Genomic DNA, 9,889 nt, shown 5'->3' with positions numbered 1-9,889 from the left:
AACAATTCCCTCCTTGCTATATAGTAGAGGCTGAGCCATTTGGGGAGACCTGAGAGCCATTTACCATTACAACTGGCAGCAGCACTCTCTTTTTTAGAGCCAACTATGATTATGGCAGGGACGTGGGTGGCACTGTGGGTTAAACCACAGAGCCTAGGCTTGCCGATAGGAAGGTCGGCGGTTCGAATCCCCGTGACGGGGTGAGCTCCCGTTGCTTGGTCCCTGCTCCTGCCAACTAGCTGTTCAAAAGCACGTCAAAAGTGCTAGTAGTACCAGCAGGAAGGTAAACGGCGTCTCTGTGTGCTGCTCTGGTTCACCAGAAGCAGCTTAGTCATGCTGGCCACATGTACGCCGGCTCCCTTGGCCAATAAAGCGAGATAAGCGCTGCAACCCCAGAGTCGGCCATGACTTGACCTAATGGTCAAGGGTCCCTTTACCTTTACCTATGATTATGGCAACAGTGGTGGGATCCCATTGCCGTCCTCTCCTCAAAACCATGCACACTCTTGTGCTTTTAAGTAGCAGTGGGTGGAGCTCTTGTTGTGGCTACCACAATACTTCCCCACCACTGCTGCTGCTTTAATCAAAGGACTAGAGGAAATATGGATGGGCAAAAGAAGAGAAAAAGCCCACCATAGCTACCTCCAACACAGGCAGCAGTATTGCAGAGTTTTATGGCTTAAGAGAGAGAGATCCCACTGCTAAGGAAAATGCTCTTGCCCCCAACTAAACTAGCAAACCAGTTCAACCCAAAATGGTCCCCTGCCCACTCAATTTCAGTGGCAGTGTAGTACTTCAGGGGGAAACACAGAAACCTGGGGTGTGGGGTGTTGCCAGCCCTTGTTCGCACTACTGAATTTCATCATGCAGTTAGTACACAGGACTAGAAGGCAGAGGAGGTTGGATCAAACTGGGCAGCAGATGTCATGAGATGGTAACCATCTCTGTGATCACAGTTCTTCAGGAAAGTGTGACTGACCACAGCAATGGCTGCTATATAGGACAGTGAATGCATGAGAAGGGTAGTCCTATGTGCATAGCTCATTAGCTACCACCACAATCGCAATGCTCATGAACACTTTTCTTCTCAATTTCATGTTCCCATCACGTCAGAGTTAATGGATGGCTCATTTGCCAAGAATGCAGAAAAGGTTTTCCCCAGTCTGGGCTGGATCCAGACTCTCCCACTGGAGGAAGGCAGGAGGTAGCTTTTGCTGATACTGTGCCAGCTGAAAAGCTATTCTAGAAGGCCGGTGACCCCCTGGAACAACATGGAAGATGGTGCTGGGGAGAAGAGATTGGCAAAAATCTCCTCAGTCCTTTCCTCTGCTGGATCTCTGCCCTTCCAAAATGCAATGGCTCCTTCGGTTCAGGGAAGGGCAGGTCTGGATCCAACCCAAGTAAAGCTTTTCTTTTCTGCTGGCAGAATTCTTTTTAAATGATGGCTTGTTGAAGTTGTAAATAAAGGTATTTATTTCTATTTATTGTATAATAAAGCTTCATCTGACTCGGAGCATCATTTTCTCTAATCTTGGATTCAATGTTCTTTATCATAAATATATATTGATAGAATAGACTGAATTACTAAAGGATAGCACTCGGTGGTACAGGAAACACTATGCCTCAGCGAATATATATATTTTTATTAACATTGTGCTAGTGATTCCACAGCATTGCTTGGAGACACTGAAATTAGTAATCGCTTAAAGCTGTATATGAGTTTCTAGTGGGCTTTACATTTACTTTAATATCTTCCTCTACACATTTTGTATATAGGAACTGTCATCGTTCAAGGAACCGAAAGTTAAATTTCATGTTCTATAAATGTGACACCAAAATGGTAACACCTGTAGTTTCTTTTATCTTGTGGTGTTATTTTGTTGTATTTAGTGTAAAAAGTGTTACTACAAAACTGTCTATCATATACATTTTATGGGTAGAAGCCAACTAAATCATATTCAGAGTACACCCATTAAAACCAATGGTCTTAGGTGACTTCAACTCCTATTTATTTAAATGGGTTTACTGTAAGTGTGACTAACATGGAATATCACCCTATATTGATACAAGCTGTGAAATATATTGTTCATGTGATGTATTGAAATTTCAAAGCATAATCATGACTGCTTTTCTAGCTGTATTATTATGGAACATGTAATTCCATGATACTTGTGGAAAATTGCAACTGTTTAGTCCTTGCTCATCTATCCTCCTTCGGAAACCCAACAAAGAAGAGCAATCCCAATTCCAGGAACCACGTTCACTTCAATGGATGTTCTCTACTTGGTGGCTTACTCATTGACTTCAGTGGAGGCCTGGAGCTCTACTGCACCCCCTCTACTAAAGTGAATGGGACAGCTCTTCTATGCAGCTGCCAGAGTCACTGTGCACATAAGGGATCACTTGATCACTTTGTTTTCTTGTCTCTAGAACGTCCCTTGTTTAGTTGAGTTTGTTGCCATTCAACATTGAATTAATAAGCCCAGTGAAAAAGAATTTAGGGGTGCCCAAACACAGCAAATTCACACAGAGAAAGTAGTCAAAAACTTCTGAAGTATACTCCTTGCTAACTCAAATTGGTGATAAAGGCCACAAGCCATGAAAATCATAGGTTTGAAAATTGAAATGTTTTTAATTCCACATTCGTGTCTTTGTTTGGCGCTAAAGCACTGTATTGACCCTGATGGTTTAATATACATTTCTTTACACTTCTTTGAACAACAGTGAACAATCACACCTGAATTTCAGCATTAAGCAAAGTGAACCAAATGCAAAATATCTTCAGTGGCGTATTTTCAGTGGCGTATTTTCTGCAAATGCAACTCATAAGTTATGTCATCGCTTTAACTGTTGTCTACTTGTATGAGAATAGCTACTGAACCGTGTATGTTTCTTGATGATATGTTCTATGTGTGGTATCAGTTATCATGTGTTGAGTGGTTCTGATGGTATTATCCATAGAAAGTAAATAGTGCACTTAGAAACCATGTGTAGCAATACATTTAAAATATTTATTTCCTGCTGCAGATAGGTGAGCGGCACTGGTGTTTTCATTTAAAGTTAAGAAAAGTGAAAAGAAACTTGGGGAGCATTCAAATGAAAAGTTCCTCCCTGCACTTCTGTTATCAACTAAGGTTATTAATTATTTTACATATTGTAAGTCTCAAATATATGTCACGTTGAACATCGAGGTTATCTGAATTAGTCAGTCAGAGTAGACCCATTCAAAATGATGGACTGACACAGAAGGACTGCCATTTCTAAGAATGAGCCTGTCTTTTTTAAAAGTACTTCGTTTTAAATGAATTAACCATTAAAATGCACAATTTATTGGGGGCAGCTTTTTAATCCAGCCAAAAAATTTAAATGTAGCTACTGATTGATTAAATCAGGGATTTGGAACCTTTGTCCCTGGACTACAACTCCCATCATCCCTAGCAATGGTCAGGGATGGTGGGAGTTATAGTTCAGGAACATATGGAGGGCCAAAGGTTCACCATACCAGGATTAAATGTTGCAGCTCTATTGAAAGAAATTAAAAACTGATTTCAATTAAAGTTCCCATCCATATTTTGGTTCATGGGCATCTTCTACTAAGCCAAATGGAGTCCCCAAATTCTGTTCTAGAGGTCCCCCAAACTGCTGGGGATCAGGGGGGAATTTGATGCAGTTCACATTTATAGGCAAACTTACCTTATTTGCACTTCTGAAATAATACATGGACCAAAACACAGCTATCCTCCAAAATGCACACTTCTCTGAATTTTGCAACGCATTTCTCCAGCCAGGTAATGTGCATAAAATTCATATACTGGGGTAAAGTGTGTATAAAATGCATATTTTAGTGAAACTAACATCTAAAAATGCATTATCTGTGGGGAAATTGCATCCAAAAATGTACCTAATGGGAGAAATTTGCACTAAAACGCTGCTGATTTATTTTTTTTTAGGCAGACTTGTATCTTTTAAAAAAGAAATTCGCAAAACCATGTGTATATGAGGAGAACTGAAGTGGCCAGCCACTGTGAGAACAGGATGCAGGGATGCTGTGCTGGGTGAGCCATTGGCCTGATCCAGCAGGCCCATTTTATGTTTTTATGATTGGACAAATTAGAAACGGATTTTAAAAACCCAAAAAACCTGCAATTTGCCAATTTGCCAATCCTTACCCACAACCCCCTAGAGCTGTTTTTGGGGGTGCACCGAGGCTGGAAGGGACAGAAGAGGGAGAGGAAGTTCTGTTACACGCACTGCAGCATCGGATGAGACCCTATATTATAATAATAATAATAATAATAAATTTTATTTATATCCCGCCCTCCCCAGCCGAAGCCGGGCTCAGGGCGGCTAACAACACCAATATAGTGCGACATTATAAAAGCATTATAAAAATTAATTAAAATCAAGATTGATGGCAGCCATAAAGTTTTGTAAAGGTTGCCAAAGGAGGGAGTCAGGCTGCGCCCTAACCAAAGGCCTGGCGGAACAGCTCTGTCTTGCAGGCCCTACGGAAAGATGTCAAGTCCTGCAGGGCCCTTGTCTCTTGTGACAGAGCATTCCACCAGGTTGGAGCCGCAGCCGAAAAGGCCCTGGCTCTAGTTGAGGCCAGCCTAACCTCTCTGTGGCCTGGGACCTTCAAGGTGTTTTTGTTTGAAGACCGTAGGTTCCTCTGTGGGGCATACCAGGAGAGGCGGTCCCGTAGGTACGAGGGTCCTAGGCCGTATAGGGCTTTGAAGGTTAAAACCAGCACCTTAAACCTGATCCTGTACTCCACCGGGAGCCAGTGCAGCTGGTATAGCACCGGATGAATGTGATCTCGCAGCGAAGACCCCGTAAGGAGTCTCGCTGCAGCATTCTGCACCCGCTGGAGTTTTTGGGTCAGTCTCAAGGGCAGCCCCACGTAGAGCGAGTTACAATAATCCAGTCTGGAGGTGACCGTCGCGTGGATCACAGTAGCTAGGTCAGGGCGAGAGAGGTAAGGAGCCAACTGCTTAGCTTGGCGGAGATGAAAAAATGCCGCCTTTGTAATAGCTGCAATCTGCGCCTCCATGGAGAGGGAGGTATTATGGCACATTATTTAGCTCTGTCCTCTTTCTTTCTGACAAAGCGCAAATATTTTCTGTTTTAGTGGATTGCACCAAAATGAAGAGGATAGGGGAAGTTCATTTTTACGCAGAGCTTCAGGTATCAAAGTGTACACCTTAAATATTCAGTTTACAGCCACAGGGTTTCTTCCAGCTGCATCTTGCAGCTGACAACATGCCTCCTAACAGAGGAGGTAAGAAATTTCCAGCTGTTCCTCCTTGCCCTGCAGCCCCTGGGCCCCCTCCCCAAACTACTATGGAGGGTCTCTGGAGTAGAGGAGCATGCAGGAGGACTGCGGTGAGGAAGTGGAAACTGCTGGTAATTGCTTCTCTCCCCATCTTTGATCTTCAGTTGAGCGATGCCATAAGAACAAGTAGAGAAATATTAACCAAGATTGAAAAGGCCCCAATCTTTTCCTAAAGTGAATATGTTTGCTGCACTAGTTGATTTTTTTCCTTCTACCACAAAAGCTATAAGAGAGTTAAATTGAACACACCATTATTTTTACAGTAGAGGGTATATTGCCGCTTTATTTTTCAAACTCCTAGAATGTAGCTCTTCACTGTGAAAATATAAACCACCAATGAAAGCCAGCTGTTCCCACTACAGATCTGTAAGCAGACTGAGAGAGAATGGACATTGCTTGCATACTACTCTTTAGTGATATGGTGTGAGCATCATTTCATACTTTTTATATGAATTGTGAATTTTATCGAAATAAACGCTGCTTATTTTGAAACTGAGCAAGTCTCGTCAAAGGAACTGTTATTATTTCTGTTAACCGCAAGTGACCCAATAGTGTGGCATTGTGCATAGTATTTACAAAACAATAGGCCATTTTGCTGTTTCATCTCTGCTCTATCCATTGGTGGTCTTAGAAGTGTTCATGTCAGATGCAATAAGTCATAATAGCATCCTTTTGTCTGGATTCATGCAGCTTTCTTTGTTACATACACACACACACACAAACACACACACATCAGTGGGAGGGCTATATGTGTGAATACTATGATTTGCATGAACAGAAAATCTGCATACATTTATATCTCTATCTCCATATCCTTCTTATTGCCTCCCTGAGAATGGTACTTAGACACAACCAGCTGCTTACCATTCCAATGACACATCTTGAACAGAGTGTATTGGTGTTGTGCAGAAGACATTCCCAAATCTGCTTCAGGAAATGTCTCATTTGGAGAATGTTGGGATCACGTCTAATGACTCCAACATATATGGCTGGGTGTGAAACCTGTGGTCCTCCAGATCTTGTTGAACTACAGATCCCCTGACTGCTAGCCAAACTGATGGGTGTTGGAATCCAGTAACACATTCTCCATCTCCTATTTCAACTGTTAAGGATTTCTTAAGGCAGAGACTGCCAAACATTTTGGGCTCAGAGAAACTGTTGTAGGCATTAAACAAACCGCAACTGCCACTTACCCTGTGGACTACAAGGGAATGCTTCTTCCAAGCCTCATTTCCATGAGGTGGAAGGGGAGAGACACCTGCAGGTGGCAGGTAAGACCTTTATGGGCGCATGTGAGGGACGCGGGTAGCGCTGTGGGTTAAACCACAGAGCCTAGGTCTTGCCGATCAGAAGGTCGGCAGTTCAAATCCCTGCGACGGGGTGAGCTCCCGTTGTTCGGTCCCTGCTCCTGCAAACCTAGCAGTTTGAAAGCATGCAGTGCAAGTAGATAAATAGGTACCACTCTGGCGGGAAGGTAAACGGCATTTCCGTGGGCTGCTCTGGTTCACCAGAAGCAGCTTAGTCATGCTGGCCACATGACCCGGAAGCTGTACGCCGGCTCCCTCGGCCAATAAAGCAAATGAGCACCGCAACGCCAGAGTCGGCTACGACTGTACCTAATGGTCAGGGGTCCCTTTACCTTTACCTTTAACCTGTGGGCACCACGGTGGCATTCCCCACATTCTGGACATTCCTTGAGAACACAGAGTTTGGGGGGAATGGAGGAAATGCACTATCTAATCAGAAAATTCAGGGTTCAAGTGGTGATTTGTTCTGTGGGCAATATCTAAAATGAAACATGGCAAAAGGGAGCTTATTTCTGTAATCATTTGGTAGCTCTTGTGAGAAGTTACTTACGTGGACTTACAATGAGACAAGGAGACACCGAGATAAGGTCTATTACTTCCCTTTTATTATAACGCGTTTGCAAAGGCGGGCTCCCCGTCCCAGGGTGGTACGAAGAGCCCCGAACAATGGACGGGCAAGTGTATTTATCCCTATTGCTGCCGCCCTTCATTCGAAGCTTGGCTTACAATCTATCTAATCATCAAAGACATGGTACTAATACATCATCCATTCTACACTCTCTAAACCTAACCTTATTTAGAGACTCTTTCTACTTCCTTATCTTGTTGACCTGGCTCCCCTGCAGCCGAACCCAACGCTGGAATTTACAACAGCCCAACGCTGGAATTTACAACTGAGTTCGAGGCACACCTTTTTTACTCCTTCTCACAATCCCCCCTCTTTTTGTATCTTGTCTCGAACTCACATAATAATTCTTGGGCTGCTATTTCTGCTTCCTCATCGGATGTGGGTACTGAGGCATATTGCATCTTCATAAAATATGTGGATACCTTCCGTTCTGCTAGGAGGGACAAAGAATTATTGATAGTTCTAACGAAGATTGGCAAAATGCATGGAATTAAAACGCATCCTGCCGCAATTAACCCAATTAGGGCCACTATGGCCTGCAGACCAGGTAATTTAGGGAACCATGAACCAAACATATCCTTAAGGTTGCCAATACACATGAGCCGACCCAATTTAAAGGTAACCTATTGTAAGCATAGCTCTCACAAGCCCAGTAAAACCCATCGGGGGTTGTCCATTCTAGCATTCTGTTCTCCGGATCTAGGAGAAAGCTCATATTGGTAATATTTCCGAGGGGAGAGGGCCAAGTTTTATTATTATTCCCTTGACTCCACCACTGTTTGTCCTCCCATTGTCCTATACAAGGGAGTGTCCCCACATGCGTTCCATTTATTCGGCTGGTGTTCCTGGTGAAGCATTCTGTCCCAACTAGGTGATTAGAGATTTGCCATACCTCGTTACCCAAATGCTTATAAGTGTAATTGTTTTGTGTTTTATATACCTCCGTATAGTTTACTTCATGAGCCACCCATGGCCACTGATCCCCCATATTTGTTCCTCCACATACAAAACAATTTTTCACCGTTAATTCCTTGGCTATAGTCTCAGCTAAACTCAGGAACATATTATGGGCTTTAGGGGGTAGGGGAAGGGTATTTAAATGCTGTACTTCTTCCTCAAAATCTTCGAATACTGATATGGGTTGTCTCGTTACCTTAGTTGTGTGTATTTGTATGATGAGATATCCATAAGGATCTTTTCCAGTCCCATCAATGCCTATACCTATGTGCACAAGTTTAGGCGAAGTAGAAGGTCTCTCGCTCGCCCATAGACATACTGGGTTGCATTTTCCTGTGGAGCAGTCGGTGGAGGCAGCTCCCCTAGTGAGATTTATTCCCTCAGGGCCTCTATAGGTGGGCTGCTTATTAACTCCCTCTGTGTACCAATAATTATATACCCCGGCCCCAGCCCCCACGTTGCTTCCTTTTATTCTCTGGAAAAGGTACTTTCTTTCCTGTAAATATGATTGTTCCCATCCACGATTTCCACACCAGACCCCTGCCCCTCCATTTGGGCCCTGTCCTTTATCTATTGCGATACAAGCATCAAAACAGACCGTAATCCTGCCCTCTCCCCTTGTTGTATTATGTGCTATATAACCCTGTCGGTTTTGGGCCAAGGAACACATACTTCTCCCCTCACCAGCTTGATTAGCGGTTCCGCCCTTATATCCGTAAACATATATACTGGAAGTTATGGGTCCCACCGCCAGGGGTTCATAGCATTCCGTCTTGTTTCCTTTTACCCTACATCTATAATATTGAGTTTGGTTGTGAACACAAGGATCTAACTGTTGAACACATTCTGGGGCTATATTATAATACATTAGGGTCTGTGTGATTTTATTGCCTGTTCGGGTTGTCTGGATGCATTCGGTGCACTGGGGTTCCGATTGGGTTGCCCATGAAGTGGCCCATCCTATTAATACTATTCCTAATACTTGCCAGTTACCTTTCATGTGTGGGGTTCAAATAGATTAAAGCTTGCCTCACCGTTGGGGTTTCTGCTAATTGGCACGTTACCTCCCCTCCTAATTTCACTTCACAATATTGGAGTATAACGTCCTCTATAAAGATGATGCTGCACCTTTCAGTACAATGCACACACTGCACACACCCTTCGCAATGTTGACAGCAACAGCACTCGAAAAAACACACACAGGTACAAAACAAACACATCACAGTCTAGGTGCGCCCTTCTGGATCCCGGTTCCTGATTTGGTAAGCGTAACTTTCAGCGGATTATTTGGACTAGTCACTGCTGTCCAATTTTCAGGTGGAGCTCTTTTCACCCGGTGGTAATGGGTCCATCCATGCTCTCTGGTCCGTACTGCTGATTCGGTTGTGAGCAGGACCTGGTATGGGCCTTCCCAACTCGGGCTGAGTTTCTCCGTCCGCCAAGCCTTTATCAGGACCAGGTCTCCGGGCTGAAAGGTGTGCTGTTGCTCCAGGAGCGGGGGCCGCTGTGCTAGTATGCCTTGTCTGTGGAAAGATAACAGAGACTGGGACAGTGACTGCAAATATTTCCTGATAAACTGATCCCTGAACTCGATTTGAGGGTTTCCTAACACTGCCAGATATGGGTGACCCATCATCATCTCAAAAGGGGACAGATCGGTGTCTT

The 9,889-nt window shown here is 43.8% G+C and overlaps 1 protein-coding gene across 1 annotated transcript in view; it reads left to right on the top strand.

The window, feature by feature from the left end:
• Nucleotides 1–6: 6 nt before the first annotated feature.
• Nucleotides 7–9,889, top strand: part of LOC309369855 (carboxypeptidase B-like) — a 61,912-nt gene continuing 52,029 nt past the window's right edge. Inside the window, exon 1 of the mRNA XM_081911248.1 lies at nt 7–4,055. The gene's annotated coding sequence lies outside the window, so the exon portion shown is untranslated. The remainder of the gene's footprint in view (nt 4,056–9,889) is intronic.

The sequence above is a fragment of the Podarcis melisellensis genome (genome assembly GCF_964234715.1).
Source record: "Podarcis melisellensis genome assembly, chromosome: 5".
Classification (NCBI taxonomy): domain Eukaryota; kingdom Metazoa; phylum Chordata; class Lepidosauria; order Squamata; family Lacertidae; genus Podarcis; species Podarcis melisellensis.
The sequence above is the reverse complement of the archived record's forward strand: the minus strand, read 5'-3'. Positions and strand labels throughout refer to the sequence as shown.